This window comes from Pipistrellus hanaki (assembly GCF_964339955.1).
Source record: "Pipistrellus hanaki genome assembly, chromosome: 1".
NCBI lineage: Eukaryota > Metazoa > Chordata > Mammalia > Chiroptera > Vespertilionidae > Pipistrellus > Pipistrellus hanaki.
Window position 1 is genome coordinate 10,603,531 of NC_140503.1, and position 22,010 is coordinate 10,625,540.

The window sequence follows — 22,010 nt, forward strand, 5'->3', positions numbered from 1 at the left end:
TTCGATTGAGGAGGATTCGTTTTTTTTTTCTGACCAAAGGTGGACTTTTACAAAAAGCGGCATCCGAGGCACACAACTCTTTTGCGGTGTGTGAGGCTGTGTTTTATGTGCGTGGGGAGCTGCCTGCAGCGTCTACTACATGTTGCCCCTCACCGTAACTGTTGGATTAGATTTTAAGAGAACATGGGGAAGGTGTGTGTTGTCTGGAGCTTCCTACATGCCCGGGTAACATGGAGGGATGGGACAGGTTTTGCATTATAAATCAGGGACCTGAACCCTAGAATAGTTGACGCCCCAGTGGGTAGACACGATTTGCCTTTCTAAATAAGGTGCCCCCAAGTGAAACTAATGTTGAAGCTTCCCGTTTATGCCCCTCTGTAGTCTGAGCCGCCCAGAGATGGGAAGTGAAGTTTGTGTCTTCTAACGGGGATTTTTTAAAATGGTGTCTCACACCAAAGGCCAGTCTTTCTCGGAGTCCCAGCTGCCGACTCCCACACTCCTCCCTGTGGAGTTTGGAGGCTCCAGCCCATCTTTGGGGCCCAGGGGAGGGCAGGCTTGCCTGGCCCGGGCCCTGTGTGTGGCGGTGGCCAGCTTCTCTGTGTGACAGCTGCAGGAAACCACCTGTGCCTGGCCCCCCAAGGCAGAGGAGCCAAATGCCATTGGCATGAGGGTTTACATCACATTCTGCTATTAGCATTTGGGAGGGGCCCTGGAAACCTTGGGCTCTGAAACCGGAAATCAGAAAAGTTTCAATGAACTACTTAAAAAACTGTTTTCAATTTATTGATGAGTTATGTACTACCGTGTTTCCCCGAAAATAAGACCTAGCGCATGGAAAAATAAGACATCCCCTGAAAATAAGACCTAGCGCATCTTTGGGAGCAAAAATTAATATAAGACACTGTCTTATTTTCGGGGAAATGGTACTACATGTAATACTTTAAACAATAAAAAATTTTATTCACGAAAGAGAAAAACATCAGTTTGTTGTTCCACTTATTTTTTTCTCTCTTTAAAAAAAAAATATTTTATTGATTTTTTTACAGAGAGAAACATGGATGAGAGAGAAACATCGAACAGCTGCCTCCTGCACACCTCCTATGGGGGATGTGCCTGCAACCAGCGTACATGCCCTTGATCGGAATTGAACCTGGGACCTTTCAGTCCACAGGCCCACGCTCTATCTACTGAGCCAAACCAGTTAGGGCTGTTGTTCCACTTATTTATGCATTCATTGGTTGATTCTTGTATGTGCCCTAACCAGGAATCGAACCCACAGCCTTGGCACATGGGGATGACACTCTTAACGAACTGAGCAACCCAGCCAGGGCCTCCATGAACTACTTTGGATGACTAGTTCAACGTTTGTCTGTTTGGGAGTATTCGAGCGGGCGGGCCCTTCCAGTAGTCGGGATGTTTGGTGTATATTTCTTCACCACCCAGAAATATTTTCCAGTGTAAAAAAACAAAACAAAACAAAAGCCCACCAGTCTGTGCTGTGTTACTCAGCTGTTTTGTAAGAATAGAATAACCACATACACCTAAGTGCCAAGCCCCAGGCCGAATCAGTCATTCAAATTTAAATCCTGGCGGTGCTTGTAGGAAATTCAATTGCTTCCATTTGAAGGGCCAGGAAATTGATTTGGAAAAAAAAAAAAATAAATAAATGCGAGGGATTCCCAAATAGTGGCAGCATGGAATGAATAAGAGAAAAATGAAGGTACAGACAGATCTTATTACCAGTCCTGAATGGTAACGGAATTGCCAGAATCAACTTCCTGAGGTGTAGCTCATTTGGAGTCTCCGCTGCTCCGGAACTTCTGACGGTTCTCGGTGGGCCCGGGGCACGGGCGAGCCTGCGGCCTGGCGTCCAGGGCTTTCCACCCCGGCTCCAGCCCAGCCTTCCCTCCCACCAGCCCTCTTCCCCTCGAGCATCCTGTGGCTGCCCCAGGGTACCAAATACCGTGTCCTGGGCTGGCCAGGAAGCCCTAGGCCTTGGCTCTCGCTGGTGTGTTTGTCCAACGCCTTCCCCTCCATCTTGGCTTTGTAAGACCCAGCTTCAGTCCCACGTCCTCCATACAACCTTACAGCTCTCCCCTTGTCCCCCTCGTCAGGAGGATTTTTCCAGCTTCCGTGTTCCCATCACAGTTTCTTTGTCTTCCATGACGGCACTTCTTTCACTGTATTCAGATCAGTGGCGTCTCTTCCTAACTGAGATGTGAGTGTATGAGAGAGAAAGGTCTCTGACTTGGGCGTCTTGTAGCTTTTGCCATCCCTAGAACAGTACTCCGAGCTGTCGCTGTATTGCATCATATTCTTAAACATTTGTAAAGCTGTGCAACCTTCCGGTGCTCATGCTCTCTGCTGAAGGAGAGCCTGTTGGGTACTGAGCTTCCCGTGGCTCTGTCTGTCTGGACCGATCCAGCTACTTTCAGAGGCTTCCCAACTTCTGGCTGTTTGGCATCATCTAAACACAGAAACTAAGGGCATGGCTGATTCCCCTCTTCCGCCTCCGCCATATTCATGGTATCACATGATTTTAGAGCCGGAAGGAACCTGATAGAGTAAACTCAAACCACAGAGGAGAGAACTGTGAACCCAAACGAAGTGACTGTTCCAAAGCCCCTCGGGGGTTAGGGACCCAGGTGTGTGGGGAGCCAGTGAGAGCTCTACATGGTCCTGCCTGGATGATGGCTCAGTGGTTGGAGGCAGTCGATCGATGTTTCTCTCTTCTTTCTCTCCCTAGCTCTGTCTATAAAGAAAAAAATCAATAAAAACATCTCATTGGGTGAGGATTTTAAAAAGATAAATCTCCATGGCCCCGTGCACTGCGCCTTCCTGACTGAGGCCTTGGGTTCCACGTGAGATGGCACAGTCAGCTGGTGCCTTCTGACCCGGGTTGCGATTGGCTGGCTTTCTGTATGTAAACACTGTCCCGAGATAACCATCCCATTGACACTCTTTGCTAAAAGCTAATATCATGGGGGTGGAATTAACAAAAGTGGGCTGAGAGCTGACCTGGGGTAGGGAGGCAGGGAGCAGTGCTAACAGGTCATTAGCCATGGCCTGGCTGAGGTTATGGCAGCTGCTGAATTCAGTCAAGTCCAGACCCTTAAAAAGAGTGGAAAAAAGAAAGCACATACTTTCCAGGGCCTGGGCACCGCGCAGCGGGGCCAGCTGGGGGCAGCGACATGGCAAAGGGATCTCTTCGGTCTCGGAAATATGAGCCTGAGCTTGCACACGGGGAGGGGAATGTGGCTGCAACTGGATCTGATTTGGCATTAACGTTTCTGGGCTCACAGTGCCTGCAGTTCTATTAGACTCAGCTCCTGTGGGGAAGCCCATGAGCATCCAAGGAAAGAGCCAGCCCTCCAGGAGGAGCTGCCAGGAGGAGCAAGCTGTGTGTGTGTGTGTGTGTGTGTGTGTGTGTGTGTGTGTGTGTGTGTAAAGGCATGGGAGGTCAGCAGGCTTTGGAAGGGGAACTCTTGGCTTTCTGTATGATTTCTGTGTACGTCCTCTTGTCCAGAGTTAGCCAGTTAGGGAAATAAAGCGCAATTCGGGTTTCCAAGTTGGAAGCCTGATTAATCTCTCTGCCAGTTACATATGGAAATAAATCAGTAAATGGCCCATCTGGGACGACACTACTGCAGAGATGATAAATCATCGCCATCGTATACGTCTGTGCTGCTGAGGACTGAGCTGTGCTCCCCAGGCGCGGCGGAAAGATAACTGGATCCCCCATCGTGGTCAGAGGAATGAAATTAAAGACAAAAATCACAAGTAAAAAATGTGCCGTGAAGGGTTTCATGGGAGAGCGCTTTGGTGGATGCCAAGTTGGCTCCTTAGAAGTGCTTATATCTGAAATATTTAAAAGGAGTCTCAAGGGCATAAGAAACGTTTTATTTCTATATTTTCAAAGGCCAAACACAGTAACAAGTGTTAATTAGTACCCAAATGTCCCAAGGAGTAGGATAATTCTATGCTTCTGTGCAGCATTGCAACTTTATCATTTTCACAGCCACTTCATGTGGATTTTCTTATTTAAATTTCAAAGGAGTTGGGGCAAGCCAGTGCCTCTGTTTCTTGATCAAGGAAACACTGTGGTGTAGGGGGTTGAATGCTTTGCCCATAATGATTCAATGGCCAAATGGCAGAGCTGAGGTGAGCAACCAGGTGTAACCAGTACTGAATCCAGCTTCATTTCCATCAGAGCCCGTGCAACCTCACACGGTATTTCATCATTCATTTGGCAGCATCAGGAAAGAAAGCATTCTATGCATGTTAATTTTCTAGAAGCAAATACCATACCTTCTTTAAAGGAAAATTTTTTTTATTGATTTCAGAAAGGAAGTGAAAAGGCAAGAGGGAGAGAAACAGCAATGATGAGATAGAATCATCGATTGGTTGCCCTGAACCAATGCCCCACACTGGGGATGGTGCCTGAAACCCTGAATGGGATTTGAACTGTGACCTCCTGGTTCATAGGTCAATGCTCAACCACTGAGTCATGCCAGCTGGGCAAGCCATGCCTTCTGGATCATGAAAATTATTTTTTTCTCTAATTGGAGAGCTTTAGTGGCAGTTTAACATTTTTTTAAAACATGATTTCAATATTTTTAAATTGAGGTATAATTGACATGTGACATATATCAGTTTCTGGTGTACGACATAATGATCTGATATTTGTATATACTGCGAGATTATCATAATAAGTCTAGTTAACACTCATTACCTTATGTAGTTACAACATTTTTGTATGTGCTGAGAACTTTAAAGATCTACCCTCTTAGCAACTTTCAAATATGCGATAGAATATTACTAACAAGGGGTCATCAGGCTGTACTTTATATTCCCTTGGCTCAGTGGTTGGCCAACTCTTTAGTCAACAGAGCCAAATATCAACAGTACAACGATTGAAATTTCTTTTGAGAGCCGAAAACCGACTTCTGTGCATGGTTTCAATCCCACGAAATTTCAATCCCACTGTATGTGTGCAACCTCACATAGTATTTTGTGGAAGAGCCACACTCAGGGGGCCAAAGAGCCTCATGTGGCTCATGAGCGGCAGTTTGCCAACCACTGTGTAGGCTTATTTATAACTGGAAGTCTGTATCTTTTGACTACCCTCCTCCATTCCTCCTCTCTAACCCTTTCACTTTTCCCTGTGACTAAGGCACACCACCATTCCCTAGGCGTTGTTTTATGAAGCTAAAACCATGGATGTCCTCGGGGGCTTTTTAGGTCTGGTAAGATTCTGTCCATTTGCAGAATGGCCTGAGGCTATGGTGACATCCAGAGCCCTGTGCCTGCTTTAAAATGTTCTTTTGCGTGTTCCTCCTGGGCAAACCTCCCACAGTTGCTCCTCTAAGCTCCCTTCTAGAAAATGCAGTTACAGCAAGGACAGAAAAGCAGGCTGGGTTCAGAAATCTTGGAGTCCTCTGATTTATTAGATGCCAGTTTCTAAACATAAACAACAGATGCCACAGGCCCCTAGTGTTCACCTGTTTGTACTTGAACGTTTTTTTTTTTTTTTTTTTTGTCTCACCTGGATCACTTTCCACGTGTCTCCAGCGTCAGCCAGACCTGGCTGCCCCATGCACCCGGAATAGCCTTCATGCTTGCTCCTCTCTGGGCCTTCGCTTTAGCTTTTGTTTGGTCCTCCTGGTCAAAATCCTGTTCGCATCTCAAGGCCTATTTTATTGTTATTGTTTTGATGCTTTCTCCTACCTGCCCCGCTCCTCACCTCCGCCAGAAACAAATGTCACCTCCGAAACCTTCTGTTTGTTATAGGAAATAACGCATTCTATCTGTATTTGAGTTGCGTACGTACATGTCTTATCTCCCACAGTGGACAGTATATTTCTCCAAAAGGGCCATTTCATCAGCTTCTCTCTGTGACCCTTCCCTCTTCCTTCCAATCCCCAGCTCACTGTACTTGGATGTGTAACACGCATCAGGGGAGGATAATTTTGGTTTACAACGACAGATTAGATGTCTTTGGATGGGTGGATAAATGGAAGATCTGACATGTATCAGAATCACTTGAAGGGCTTGTTAAAACAGATTGCTGCACCCCACCTCCAAATGTTCAGATTCAGGTGGTCTTTAGTGGGGGCCGAGAATTTGCATTTCCAACAAACTCACAGGGGATGTTCATGCTGCTGTTCCAGGGATCATCATTGGGAGACCACTGACGCAGTGGCTTTATTTCCGAGGATTCTCACACCAACCTCATCGGGTAATGCCATTGTTTTTAGTAGGCAGTTTACCGATCTGTCTTCCTTGAGACGGAGGCCAAAAAACACCACCACCAAACAAACAAAAAATACCTCCCATCAAATTATGATGCAATCCACCCCATGTACCAACTTAACTATTTTGTAAGATTATGGGTTAACTGTGGCTCAAAAGCTTGCAGTCCATGTAGTGAGCTTTAGCTGGATGGGACCTTTTCCCCCTGGAGCAGAGCCGGAGTCATCTTCTCTTACAGCAGCAGGATAGAGAGACCTTGAGTTTGTGCCCGTGGACCTGGCCTACCCAGCGGATGAGGGCCGGTTCCCGTGGTCCAGCACTGGCCTGCCATGCTTGTTGGCGTGCTGATGTCTCTCCTTTATCTACATCACAAATGTCTCAGTCGCAGTTGTAGTAACAGGAGATAATCTCGCAGTGTCCGTGGCATGCGTGTTCACATCTCTGGGGCCTTTTGTGCCCCGCGAGGCAGTTTCAAGAACACTCCATCTGAAAGGCCGGGCGCTTCAATAAACTTTCCTAGCAACAAAGAGGTGCCGTTGCAATCGGCGCTGTCACTGAAGTGTGGCATCTTTTACAGCCCTGTCAGAGATGGTGTTCGCTGTGGCTGAGAGGGTCCTCTCTCCCCTCTGCTCTAATCCCGTCTTCCTTCTGCTCCTCTCCACCAGCCACTAGACGCATCATCTCCCAGAAGACCATGGCTCTGGTGACAATGGAGGCTTCTCTGTCCTTCCCGTGACTGGAGCAATGCTGACCTCGGTTTCCTGGACCCATTCTGACTCAGGTAACCCCCGTCAGTCCTCACCAGCTCGCTTACACATAATAGCGACCGCACGGAATAAATGAAATACTAGCGCTATCCCATATGTAAATGCAGGTGCCAAATTGATCGTCTCTCCATCAACTGGTATCCGACCCTCTTCCTCCCAATCTTCTTAATGATCCACGTATGCAGCTGATCAGACTGGCAATGTGGTCAATCCAATTTAGGCATTAAGATAATGAAAACATCGAATCACATCTTCATTGGGAGTTTGGGTGCGTGTCACAGGCGCACAGAGCGAAGGAAACCTCGCTGGGAATTTTTCGTGTGGAAACTGGATTCTACCGTGGTTCCTCTAAATCATTTTCTCAGCTGACCACATATTACTCGAATTAATCTTTCTTATATTATACCTTTTAATATATAACTACTATTGAGTATGGGTTATGTGTTCTCGGGTCAGATGGGGTAAGATATGTGTTCCTGGGACAGACGTGGGGCTCACCGCTTAGCCACAGACCCAGGGCCCACTCACTCATGAGAGGGCGGCAGATGGTGGTGCCATGTGGGGCTGGGGCTGGGGCTGGGCAGTGATGGTAGCTCTCTGGTGCAGGGAATTGAGAGACTTAGGATTGGAACGGAAGTAACTAGGGAAGAATCCGTGGAAGAGGGAGGGCCTCAGCTTGATCACTGAGGATCCTTAGGCTGGGAGGCGGGGAGAGGAGCAGCTTGGCACCTGGGTGGGAAGATGTGGATGAGCCCGCAGTGAGCCCAGATATCGGGAGCCCTGGCTGGCAGCTTCCTTCGGGGACAGCGGGCATTGTCGCCCCAGCCCTGGCTTTGGCTGCCACTTTGCTGGCCTTTTCTGCTTCTTTGGGTCTGTCCACACCTGGCCTCTGCCTGTCTACCTGATTATTGACTCTTCCCTTACACACCTACACCCCTCCCCTCCAAGCTCTGCCTGGCAGGTGTGGCTTAAAAAGGCCGTGGGATGAACCAGGGACCTTGTGAGGTCAGTTCCTGGTGATTCACAAGGTGCTATTCTGGGCTGAAGAGTAGAATTGAAAGGTAGGGAGCATAAGCCAAGGACGCGTATTTATAAGTTGATGCCAACAGCATATCTAGAGAGTTCCGAAAGCCAGAAGTCAGGGTGGGTCTCAGGGCTGCGTGCAGGGCCACGGTCAGGGACGGGGAGCACATGCCTGATGAACCCTGAGATGGCCAAGTACATGCTGCCCACGCCTCGCTCTTTTCCAGGGTTGCTCTTGGATAAAGCAATGGTGGCTTTCGCTGGCTTGGGTCTTGAAGGTAGTGCTGAGAGTTGTCTTCTGAGGCACCTGCTCTTCCCGTCAGGCCACTGGCCACTGTCCCGCACCCTTGGGTGCTCCTTGCAGCTGAGTCCCACTGACCCCAGAGTTCGGGCCCTCCTGGAGGCAAAGCCTGGATCGCCAGCCACCAGTGTACCTGCCCATAGCCAGTGTTTTGAGGTTCCAAGCTTCTTCCCTCTTGTGACACCTACATCTTCAAACACGGCTCCCTGGCTGCTGCAACATGTGCGGAGAAAGTTGAGAACACACACTCATTCTTAACTGCCTTAGCCTGGAAATGACCCAAACCAGCTCTACATCCACAGCCTATTGGCCAGAATTAGTCACATGACCCTGTCTTGCTGCCCCGAGGCTGAGAAGTAGGGCAGAGCAGAGGAATGCTTGGGACCCCCACGGTCCCTGCAATACTGTGTCACTGTGGGAAAACCCATACTTTCCCTATGCGTGCCATGTGTTTGCTCATTATTAAAGGGTATAATTTTTTCACATAGTTTATTTCATTAAAAAATATTTTTTTATTGATTTCAGAGAAGAAGGTAGAGGGAGAGATAGAAACATCAATGATGAGAGAGAATCGTTGTTCGCTTGCCTCCTGCATGCTCCCAACTGGGGATCAAGCCCACAACCCAGGCATGTGCCCTGACTGGGAATCGAACCATGACCTTCTGGTTCCTAGGTCATGTTTATTAAAGGTGCAAATAAGATGTGTGGAGGCGCTTTGAAAGGTATCATGAGTTGTAAAATATCTTAAGACATAATTGTTATTTAATTTCTTTATCCCATCTTGAAGGCTGGCATCTGGGTAGTCCCACATTCCTAGGACTGTCCTAGCATTCGCCAGTTAACCCAACATAATTATCATACAGCCCTCCCTTTCACACCCAGAAACATCCGGGTGTGGACAGTAAGTTACGTGATCACCCCAGTTTGACCCACTGGTCATCCTTTGAGATTATTACCTCCTGTTTACTAAGCTTTTTCCAAGTGTCAGACTCTGTGCTAAGCTTTTGCCTCTATTGCTTCATTCAATCCCCAAACTTGTGAGGTGGGTATGGGTAATCTATTTTCAGACTAGAGGCCCGGTGCACAAAATTCCTGCACAGGTAGGGTGCCTAGGCCTGGCTGGCGATCAGGGCTGATCAGGTTCCCTGCCTCCCCACCTCCTCCTTCTCTTGCTCCCTCAGCACCCTGCTGCCACCGCCACTGGTCACCCGCCGTGTTCGCACCCCCCTCTGGTGGTCAGTGCACATCATAGTGAGCGATCAGACTCCCTGTCTCTCGGTCGAACTTCCAAAGGGACACTTTGCACATTAGCCTTTTATGATATAGGATGAGGTACCAGAGGCAGAGCGAGTTGAATTGTTGACGATCACACGGCTATCAAGGGACAGCACTCTGTTCTGATTCCAGGCCTGTCTGACGCTGTGCTCTTGGGCCCAAGGTTGAGCCCTTGGCCCTGTGGGGCCCACACTTTCCTGACGCAGGAATCTGTTCCCAGACCACACACTGGTGGAAGGTTACAGCTCCGAGCGGAGAGTTCAGCCTGTTCTGACCCAGACACGCAACAAAGATACCAGACCACCCCGTGCATGTCCAGAGTCGGAAAGGGGCAGGACCGGGTCTGGCGAGCGTGTCTCCTGACTTCCCGCCAGCCCCCTTCGGTCCCCACTCCCCTGCTGTTGAGGGTGCAGCTGGCTTTAACACTGAACATGCGTTGTGCACAGGGAGGAAAGGCTGCATTTTGAAATCTAGGGTGGAGTCGAACTCTAGCCAGTGAAGACTTGCCATGTGCTGTGCAGTTGGTTCAAACAGGCACCTTCCCAACACAAACAGCTGGGGAAAACCAGGCTCTGTTTTCAGGAAGTTTATGCACAAATTTGTTTATTTGAAAAAAAAAAAAAAAAAAGCCGCACCACAACCAAAGACCAGTTGTTGCTTGCAGAATCATAGGAAACAAAAACCCATCGACTCACAAGCTGGTATTAATTTCCCTGGTTCCCGACCTTCCTAATCAGTGTTCAAAACCAAACCGAGGGAATCAAAGGGAACAGACTCTGAAAAATGAACCGAATGTGGCAGACTCATCGATTGCATTGCTTGCTTCAAAAACCCGTCCCCTCTCCAGAGCGTTATAGATGTGGTTTCTAAATGTACAAAGAAAACAAAAACAAGAAAATTTCCATTATAAAAGAGAAAGGAAATTTCTGATTCTATCTCATAAGCAATATAGGAATAACTTTAAAATATTTTGCTTTAAGCATGCATTTAATTTGTGCTCTGGGAACCAAATAATGTTGCTAAGATAAAGCATTCTAATAATGATTTATGTAAATTTATTTGTACAAAGTATAGGTGTAGTTGCCTATAGCAAATTGCTTTGTCCTCTGAATGAATGCAACGGAGAAAATGAGAGTCTCCCGGAAGCGGGGGAAAAATCCATGTTCAATATGGAGTCTGATGCGTCCAGGGGCAGAGTCAGCTGGACAGGGTAGAGGGTATAAGTAGTCAATAAATGCAATTCCATATGTTTTCCTGTGGTGCTCTCATTATTTAAGCCATTTTAAAATCAGAGAGAGAGAGAGAGAGAGAGAGAGAGAGAGAGAGAGGGAATGAGAATGAATGAATGAATGAATGAATGAATGAATGAATGAATATGAGATTCTTAGAAGGCTAGAACCCTTTATCTTATGGATCCTAAACTACTCAGACACCAAAGCTCTTTTTAATGTGTGTGTGTGTGTGTGTGTGTGTGTGTGTGTGTGTGTGTGTAGTTCAGAGAGGAAGGGAGAAGGAGAGAGAGAGAGAGATACATTGAGCCCACAACTGAGGCAGGTGCCCTGACTGGGAATCCAACTCTGACTCCTGCTCTATAAGTCGACACTCAACCACTGAGCCACACCAGCTGGGCTTTTAGACCAGTCAGTGACAGGTCATCGTTCTCATGGTGCCCCGACAGACGGGGCACTGACAACATGGGGTACACAGAGGCCAAATGCCGTTAAAAACTGGGCAGTTCATCTCAGTTCCCAGTTCCTTCGATGCCAAGGAAGTTACGCTTGAGTCATCCATGGAACCCAAATGTTATTAAACACAAAACGAAATAGTCTCCCAAAGCTCCCAAAGACTGATTCATGGGCCCACAGGGCTTTTTCCGATTGGCTGCCCGGTGAGAACCTTTGCTAAGTAAGGGCTCTAGGTGTTTCTGGGAAGCATTTGAGTTGAGTGGAAATCCCCATATATGTAACAGAGAGAGTTTCTGGACCCGACCATGCTCTGCCTTGCCGGTGCCCGGTATTTGCCGTAACCTGTGCTGTTTAGAAAAGGTGGGGTGTGAACACCTTCGTGGCGGAAGGCATCCGTTTTCTCTCGGAATATTTTTACTGTCTCACTTGGTCACGACGGGCACATTGGTGAGGGAGGCTGAGAGTTGGTGTTCTACATACAGGGAGACCGGGGGCCACAGAGGTGACAAAGGGAGAGAGCCAGCGACAGAATTAGGGGGCAGCTCCCGTGTGGCGTTGGTCCCCTTGTCCTCACAGACTGGAGCAGGTGAAAGAACCGTGTGAGTTCTGGAGAGCTCGCTTTAGGTAAAACAAGTTCAGATATTTGGCCCATCAGGAGCCATTTTGGAATGACAGCCACTGTCCTGAGAGAAATGGGTTTGTCTAATTGGACAGAATGACTTTGGGTGGTTAGCTGCAGGGGGCCAAGACCTGAGGGCCAAAGTTCGAGCCCCTGAGAGAGAGAGAGAGGGCAGAAATCCTGGACAGGCCTGGAAAACAAGGGAAGCAACACTGGCTTCAAGGACAGAGGGGGTGACCCAGGTTTTCAGAGCGCAGCCATGCACAGGGCACACCATGGAAGTGGTGGCCTCTGCAGGACCGGTGTTAGCGATGTGGCCCCGGGTCCCTGCGGGAGGCAGTGGATGTTAGGGTGAGAATATAAGCCCTGCTTTCAGGTTCCAGTCCTCCTCCTTTCTAGCTGAGTGACTTTGGGTGTGATTTCTGAGCTGTGGATTCCTAGGCAATAAGGTAAGTGCCTGTGCCTCCATTTCCCCATCTGTAAAATGAGGAGGAGGATGTTTACTTTATAGAGACAGTGTGATAATGAAATAAAATAATCCATATATATATATATATATATATATATATATATATATATATATATATTGATTTCAGAGAGGAAGGGAGAGGAAGAGATAGAAACATCAATGATGAGAGAGAATCCCTGATTGGCTGCCTCCTGTACACCCCCTCCTGGGGATGGAGCCTGCAACCTCGGCATATGCTCCAACTGGGAATCGAACCCTGACCTCCAGGTTCATAGGTCAGTGCTCAATCCCTGAGCCATGCCAGCCTGGCCGAAATAAAATAATTGATATACAATATTTGGCAGAGTGTTTTGGCAGAGAGCGAACACTCTGTTTAGAGTAGCTCTTAAAATGACTCTAATTGTCCTTACTTAGGAGTGTGTGGTCCTGCCCGATAATGGGAAGTGAAATTAAAACCCGTTTTTATTTAATTGAGAATCCATCTGAAACATTTCTGAGTCGGTCTCTGTGTCCTGAAAGATAACATGGTGACTGTGAATTCCTTCGTTTGTCCAGAAGGCCCTTTGCAGAGCTGTTTGTGAGGGCTGAGGAGGCGGGACCCAGAGCACCGGTGGGAAGGGATAAGGAAGATTTCTGCACCTGGCCGATGGCATTGTGCAGGACACGCTAATAGATACGGCCATTGTCTCCCAAGAACTCAGAAATTAAACTCATCTAAATCCTTCGTTGTTGCTGTGAGTCCTGGTTCTGGTCCAGGTCTGCAAATTGCTTTCCTTCAGAACAATCGTCTTGGCTGGCTGTGGAGTAGGTTATGTCAGGATGCATGGTTGGAAAGTCTTTGGTCATTCACTTCTGCAAAAGAAGGCATTCACATTCGTTGCACACGCATTCTTGGCCATTGTAGGTCAGGCCCCTAGGCTGAAAGTGCGAATACTCTTTTGTTAGAATTCATTTCCACGAGTAGTATGTATACTACTATATATATATGTATGTGTATACATATATATATGTATGTGTGTATATATGTATATATATAAAATTGATTTTTTTTACAGAGAAGAAGAGAGAGGGATAGAGAGTTAGAAACATCGATGATAGAGAAACATCAATTAGCGGCCTCTTGCACACCCCCTACGGGGGGGGGGGGGGGTGTGCCCGCAACCAAGGTACATGCCCTTGACCGGAATCGAACCTGGGGACCCTTCAGTCCACAGGCCAACGCTCTATCCATTGAGCCAAGCCGGTTTCGGCATGTATACTACTTTCTTATCAAGGGTTGAAGTGAATCCAGTGTATAAAATGTGTGTTTTGTTTTTGGTGGGCTTTTCTTTTTTAGAGGTCTTCGTAGTTAAGTCACCTTAGAAGGCTGTTTCAGAGAAATTCTCTGAAGGGCGATAAGGAAATGCAAAACATTCTCAAGTGAAATGAGGAAATAAGTGATAATTCTCAGATTCCGGATCCAGTCCGATCTATTCAAGATGCCTCCTGGGTGGAGGGCAGAGGGAGTTCCGAGGTGGGCTGCTTGAGCTCACAGGGTAATGCTGAGGTTGGGGTGAGGGTGCCGATTGGGGGAAACAGACATCTATGCACAAGCAAGTGGTCAAACATGACCTTTCCCCGAGTCCAAGGAGAAGAGGAAAATAAGCACGGGATGGTGAGTTCAGTATCCTTACTTGGCAAAACAAAAAGTTGGCAACCTATGCTTGTCCCCGAAACTATTTTTGAAATTTTATTGCCGTGCAAAATCATCTGGGCACTTGCTGGAGTGGGTTCTCTTACCCTTTCTCCTGGGTTAGTCTCACTCCCTCTGTCTTCCTCACTGCCTCCTCCCACTGTTTACTGGAGGTCCAGCCTGTGGCCTATCCTCCTTATTAAAAAGGAGATTAGCAAGTGTTAAGACCTATCAGCAAATTAAAACTCTTTTCCCTGCCCAGCCATTGTGACTCAGCGGTTGAGGACTCATAGACCACAGATCGTGGTTGGATTCCCTGGTTGTGGGCTCAATCCCCAGGAGGGAGCATGCAGGAGGCAGCCAATTGATGTTTCTATCTCTCTATCCCTCTCCCTTTCTCTCTCTCGAAAAAAAAAATCACCAGAAACCAGTTTGACTCAGTGGATAGAGCGTCAGCCCGCGAACTGAAAGGTCCCAGGTTCGATTCCGGTCAGGGGTATATACCTTGGTTGCGGGCACAGCCCCAGTGGGGGGTGTTCAGGAGGCAGCTGATTGATGTTTCTCTCTCATCTCTCTATTCCTTTCCCTTCCTATCTGTAAAATTCAGTAAATTTATTTTTAAAAAATATGTAAAAGGCATGGTATCACCCCAGCCCTGTCCAGTGGCCTCTAAACAGCTGGGCTTGTACCTGACCCTCCGACCCTCGTAGAAGGTGTGTGTGTTTGGGTGGTGAGCACATCTGATGGCAAATAAGTCACACCCCTCTTCCCCATTCCTTTATTCTTGCTGAAGAGGCCTCACCACCTTTGACATGTTTTTCTGAGTGCCAGAGGATATCATGACCTCACACATAGTACATATTTTTTCCAGGTGAATAAAAGGAGGCAGGAAATAGGTTTACTGGAAGGCCCCAATTGCTCACAGTGGGAGTTAACAGACTGTCCCTGTGATTAGTTTGATCCAGTGAAGGATACCTCTCGTGAATCAGTCTTGGGTGTACAGGTAGAGAAGTGGGCAGTGCTGAGCACTGACTGAGGATGAGTGATTTCCGGAGAGTTCCAGCGGGGCCCTCACAGATAAACAAGGAAATGGCCTGCTTGTTTACAGAATCCTGCGTGGCTAAGTGATAGGTAGGTAGGTACTTGATAAGTGCTTCTAAATAGTGACAGCCTATTATTACTATGGCATTTAATGTTATTCCTCACATGAATGCAAATGGAACATTATCTTATAGTTACAAGAATTTATAGTGTTATCCTATACTAGAGGCCAGGTGCACAAAATTCGTGCACTGGATGGGGGGTGTTCCCTAAGCTCGGCCTGCATCCTCTTGAAGTCCAGAACCACCCCACCCAACAGGGAGGCCTGCCCACCCCGCCAGGATTCTGTGATCAATGTTGTGCAGAGGGAGGCCCCATCCACCCAGCCAGAGTTATGTGATGGGCCTTCCCAGCCATTGTGGTTTTGCCGTGGCCCTCGATGCCGTGGCCTTCGAAGCCGTGGCTTTGTCTGGAAGACATAGGGTCTATCTGGTCTAATTAGCATATTACCCTTTTATTAGTATAGATAATAAAAGACTAACATGCAAATCAACCAAATGGTGAAATCACCGGTCACTATGACACGCACTGACCACCAAGGAGCACACGCTCAAAGCAGGAGCTGTCCCCTGCTGGTCAGTGCGCTCCCACGGGCGGGAGTGCCACTCAGCCAGAAGCCAGGCTCACAGCTGGAGAGCGCAGTGGCGGTGGCGGTGACAGGAGTCTCTCCTGTCTCTGAGACAGTCAGACATCCCCTGAGGGCTCCCGGACTGCGAGAGGACACAGGCCCGGCTGATGACCCACCCCAACCCCGCTCCCTGCCCAGTGTACACATTTCATGCCAGGGGCTCAGTCTTTGAAGCTGCAGTGGCTTACCTTGGCCCTCACAGCCCCAGCTTTGTCCAGAAGGTTATCAGAAAGGACACCCAGAAGTTCGTTCTGCTGTCCGCTGTAATTAGCATATCACGCTTTCATTATTATAGATAAGTGTAGGTAGGTTTATGTGTCTCTGTACATGTATGTATGGATAAATAAATTATTTGATTCTAGGACAATTGATAGAGTTCATTGTTTTCTTAAGATGAGGAAATATCTAAAGTACCCATAGTGTAAGTATTTCCATTTTTTTTCTACTTGGCTTCCACTTATTTTATTTTTTAAGATTTTTATTGTTGACATTATTATAGACATCCCCTATTTTCTCTCCTTTGCTCTCCTCTACCCAGCCCTGCCATCTACCACCCCCACCCATGGCCTTCACCACGCTGTTGTCTGTTCACGGGCTATGTGTATGTGCTCCTTGGCTAATCTCATCTTCTTTCACCCAGTCCCCCCACCCTTCTAAGATCCGTCCGTCTGTCCCATATATGCACCCCTCTGGTTCTATTTTGTCTGTCAGTTTATTTTGTTCTTTAGATTTCACATATTAGTGAGACAATATGATATTTGTCTTTCTCTGGCTGGCTTATTTCACTTAGTATAATGCTCTCCAGCTCTATCCGTGCTGTATCAAAGGGTAAGAATTCCTTCTTTTTTGTAGCCACATGGTATTCTATTGAGTAAATGTACCACTTTTTTTAATCCACTCATCTACGGATGGGCACTTGGGCTGATTTCAGATTTGACTATTGTAAATAACACTGCTATGAGCATAGGGGTGCATATATTCTTTCTGATTGGTGTTTTAGGATTCTTAGGATATATTCCCAGAAGTGGGTTTGCTTGGACAAAAGGCAGTTCCATATTTAATTTTTTGAGGAAACGCCATGATGTTTTCCATAATGGCTCCATCAGTCTGCATTCCCACCAGTTGTGTACTAGGGTTCCCTTTTCTCCACAGCCTCACCAGGGCTTGCTGTTTGTTGATTTATTGACGGTAGCCATTCTGGCAGATGTGAGGTGATACCTCATTGCAGTTTTAATTTGCATCTCTCTGATGATTAGTGACATTGAACATCTTTTCATTTGTCTATTGGCCATCTGCATGTCCTTTTTGGAGAAGTGTCTATTCAGGTCCTTTGCCCATTTTCCACTTCTTTTTTTAGCTCTTCTACCCAGGACACATAAATAGCCTCTGGATGTATGTGTGCTGAACTCGACAAAAGTGTAAACAAGCTGCTATTTACTTTATTAAACAGCTTCAGCAGGGATGTTTGGTCTGATTGCCGGAAATTGTTAGCTTATCACTGAACTGTCCCGATAATTCTTATTATTCAATTTGCATTGCTTATGATAATAATTATTACCACATAAAAGAGCACGATGCTTTTATTTGTATAGTTCTCTCATTAATAATTTAATTGGCGATTACATTCAAGTGGTTCTGCGACACACATCTCCGAGTACTCAGAGACTGGCCCTGGGCACCTGGGGAGGCCGGACTTTAGGAATAAATTGTAAGGCTTGGGGCGAGGATCTGGGTGGCAGGCAGGTGCTGTGGCTTCGACATCCAATTGGTTGGCTGTCCATTTCCCCTCATATTTATTTCTAAACACGTTGTTGATTCATCATCAGGAACTCTGATCTGATCACTTTAACAACCTAAGAAACTCAATCATGGCATAGTTATTTGGGTCACTAAAATGACTAACTGAAACTAATTTGTAAGTTAAAAGGTAATGATGGCTGAAACAATACATCTGACCCAGAAGGGTTGCCTCGGTGGCTTCCTGTATACCTAGTCTGTGTCTGTTCTTTGAAAATGGGAGGATTTAGTCCAGCCGGTGTGCCTTATCAACCCATGAACCAAGAAGTCGCTGGTTTGATTTCCCAGTTGGAGCACATGCCCAGGTTTTGGGCTTGATCCCCGGTGGGGGGGCATGCAGGAGGCAGCCCATTGGTGATGTTTCTCTCTCATTGGTGTTCCCCTTTCTCCCTCTCTCTCTAAAAATCAATTTTAAAAAAAATATTTAAAAGAAAAGAAAAAGGCAGATTTTATCGGTCACAGTTTAGCAATGTTCCTGGACTGCTTTGCAACTGTGGATGACATACATTCTGATACATCTTGCTACAGAAGAACATAATTTGAAGATTTTTTTTAGTGTAGGAGCATGCCATCTTGTCCTCATTCACGTTGTATATGGTAAATAAATGATGCATTGAAATACGCCTCCGGAGGCATGACACATGGGGTTGAAGCCGACTCAGGGCATCAGCCCTTAGTGATGTTCAAGCCACTGCACTTTAAAAGGCTGGATTCAACAGGGAAAATAAAGGCAACAAAGGACTCTGATTGGAGCAGACCAGCCTGACATCTGGAGGAGGAGCCTGTGTGGATCAGGAGTGTCCGGGAGGACGTCTTCCACGTCAGAAACTGGAGTTCATTGAAATGAATGCCGCCTCCTCCAGCAGTGGATGCATATTGGGAGCAGGTCTTAATGTCAGGCCCTTACCTGGAAACGGGTTGACGGGGGCCCAGGACAGGAACGGGGTTGCGGAGGCTATTTGAGAGCATCGTTTTAAAATTTGCCTTTGGAAAGGAGTTTGGTTTCTTGTGATTAAAAATTGTGTCTCACCCTAGCTGTTTGGAGCATCATCCTGCACACGGAAAGGTGGTGGGTTTGATTCCTGTCAGGGCGCATGCTCAGGTTGCAGGTTCCTGCTCAGTTCGGGCTCATGCAGGAGGCAACCAACTGATGTTTCTCTCTCACATCACTTTCTCTCTCTCTCTCTCTCTCTCTCTCTCTCTCTCTCTCTCTCTCTCTCTCTCTCCCCCTCCCTCCCTCTCTTTCTCTCCTTCTTCCTTTCCTTTTCCCTCCCTACCTCCTTATCTCTAAGTTAAATTCTTTTAAAATTTTTATTTATTTTATTTTATTTTATTTTATTTTATTTTATTTTATTTTTTTATTTTTTTTAAATAATAATAACTTTTTTTTTTCTTATTTCTTTTACATCCTTTTACATCTCTTTAGTAGCACCAAGGCTGGGGGGATGGAAGAATTTTGTTTAACTTCTTTTATTATATGTGAATAGATTGTGATAAGTTAAAGGTGTACGTAAACTCGCAGCCAGTCAGACTCTCCGGATCAGGGTCCCTCTTGGTCCTGGCTGGGGATCCCTGATGAATTCCCCCATATATTATGCCCAGACTTCGTGATCCCCAAGGACCACCAGGGAGCCGAGTCCGCTGCAATAAACAAAAGAGCCTTTTCCATGCTAGCATGGGCTCTTCCCACTCACGCCGGCAGCATGGCGGAAGAGAGCTAAATTCTTTTAAAATTTTTAATTGTGTTTACATCTGTGATAAGCAATGGAGTAACTAGTACTGTGAACTCCATGGACATACTATTTTAATACATTTAAACACTGGATAGTAAGTTACCAATTTAGGAGAAAAAGGTCACCTTTTGATGGCTAAGTGGCCCATATATGTCACTCTGGGTAGAACAGGCTTGGGCTTACAGACCTCGTGTAAAACTCATAAAACAATGGGATATAAAACGATGAAGATTCATTTCTTGCTCACTCTACATATCTATTGAGACTGGCTGGGGACGCTCATCCTTATTCTCATTCTCAGATGGAGGCTGAGTTCCCATCTCCGTGGCTGAGAGAGAGGAGAAGAGGGTGTGGAGTACACACTGTCCAGTTGTCACACGTGTCACTTCCACTCACATTTTATTGGCCAAGGCTAGTCACGTGGCCACCCCTAACCTCCAGCATCTGTATTCTTGAAGGAGAGAGAGCTGAAATGCTTATAAACAGCTCTTTGATGTCCACAGTACATACCTTCACTGTTAGAGCCAGAACTCAAAGAGACCTCGCTCAGCTGGAGCCAGTGAGAAACACTTAGGAGAGAATTCTCTCTAACCTTCAGCAGAATGTACCAGTCACCTGAAGTGGGGTTGTCTTATCTCTTCAGTACTGTCTTGCCTAGAGGGGACTCTACCCCAATCCCCCACTCCCCACTCTCCAGCTTACACACAGCTATAAGCCACAAAAACAGTGTGCTTGTGATGCGGGTGCAACAGCACATGGAGTCCCCCACCCATCCTTCTGGGCCACCTCAGCCCAACCCAGTGCCACCTCTGAGCTTGTCCTGCACAGACATTCGGGAGTGGCCACAAGTCCTTGCTTCCCTTCCTGGGTGTTTTCTGTGCAATGTCCCAGTGTTGGAAGTCATCCTTTAGATTTAATTTCCTTTTTTTTATAATATACTAGAGGCCTGGCGCACGGAATTCCTGTGCTAGTATGGTCCTAGGCCTGGCCTGCAATCAGGACCATATTCCCCAGCTGCAAGCAGCTGGCCCCGCTCCCTGCTATCCCCCCTCCCCACTATTTCCACCCACTGCCAATCCCATTCCTGCCACTGGTCCCAATCCCATTTCGCCCTCTGTATGTGGCGAAACCAGTGGGACAGGGACTTTGGCCTGGCGCCGCCCATGTCCCCCACCACCCACCCCTAGTTCCCCATTTGTCATCGGGCAATCAGAACCTGCCAGCTGGGGGAAGAGAACAAGAGGTGGTCAGTGCACCTCATAGTGACTAGTTGAGCTGAGCGGATGTTCTAGTTCTGCCATTAGGGTCAATTTGCATATTACCCTTTTATTATATAGGATTTTTTTTTTTTTCAGAGAGGGAGGGAGGGAGAAAGAGAGAAAGAAATAGCAACATCATGAAAGAGAATCATTGATTGGCTGCCTCCTGCACGCCCCACACTGGGGATCGAACCCACAACTCAGGCATGTGCCCTGACTGGGAATGGAACTGTGACCCCCTGGTTCATAGGTCAACTCTCAACCACTGCACCATGCCAGCCAGGCTAGCTTTCATTTTCTTAAGTGAGCACCTGAAGTTTTCTTTCTAGAGAGATTAAAGTCTGCTTGGTTGGGACATTGGTCTGTGTGTCCAGCTGGCTGCAGGGATGTTGCCCTCACTGGCCAGGGGCTCAGGGACATTCTGTTGTCTTCACCTCCATTCTCTCTGCTCTGCTCCATCCAGCTGTGTCTATGGGGTGCTTGCTCCCTGCTTGGATCAGAGCCCTTGGGTCTGGGCTTGGGTGGTTGGGGTAATGAGTTCCACTGGGGCCTTAATGATGTTCTTTAAGGCCCCCAAGGAATTCATATCCACACCAGAGAGCCTCACGTAGGCAGCAAATTCGGCTACCTGGCATAGAGCCAAGAGTTAGGAAGAAGCCAGAAATATCTCAGAGGACAGGACGGCTTTCTCCAAACCCAGGCGCTAACCTTGAAGCAGATAGGTCCTTGTGAGCGTGGTGTTCTCAAAGCAGCCACACTCATTAACTTGGTTTTCTGATCCCCTTTGCTTTAAAAAAATGTTTATTTCCCCCCTTTTATTTTATTTTTTCCATCCCCTCAGATTCTCTCCCACCTCCACCCACCCTTCTCATTCCCACAATCACCACACTGTGGCCCACGTCTGTGAGTTCTGTCTCCTCCTTGCTCAGTCCCCCAGTTAGGACTGCTTGCTTGCCTGCTCTCTACGATTCTGCCCCTATCTTGCTTGTTAGTTCTGATTCTTTTACTTTCATAGGTGACAAAATGGTTTGCCTGCAGTCTCGGTGCGGTAAGTGGCAGAACAGGTTCTTAGGAGGCCAGACTTAGTCGGATGTCTGAGACGGTGGCAGAGAGATAAGGGAAAAGATGGAACTGAATGTAACTCTCTTCTTGTTTTTAAAGAACGTAGTAGAGAAATATGCAGCGATTGTAGGACGATCCCCTTCGAAATGGCCACCTTGCTTTTCCATCCTAAGGCGCGGGGAGTGTTTGCTGGCCGAGAAGATCCAGTAAGCGGAGCCGTGCTCCCCGGTCCTGCCAGCGAATACGGAGTTCCTGGAGTTCTCGTGGCCGAACATCTCGTTTGGCTGGTTATAAATAGACGCTTATGAAAGAGGTCTTTGCACAATCGAGACGAGGCCTTGGCGCAGCCTGGGTCATGAGGAGCGAG

The 22,010-nt window shown here is 47.2% G+C and overlaps 1 protein-coding gene across 4 annotated transcripts in view; it reads left to right on the top strand.

Annotated features, from left to right (window-relative positions):
* Positions 1-22,010, top strand: part of FOXN3 (forkhead box N3) — a 350,430-nt gene that overhangs the window by 81,006 nt on the left and 247,414 nt on the right. For all 4 annotated transcript variants that reach the window (XM_084884253.1, XM_084884256.1, XM_084884257.1 and 1 more), the window contains one exon: positions 6,918-7,033. The gene's annotated coding sequence lies outside the window, so the exon portion shown is untranslated. The remainder of the gene's footprint in view (positions 1-6,917; positions 7,034-22,010) is intronic.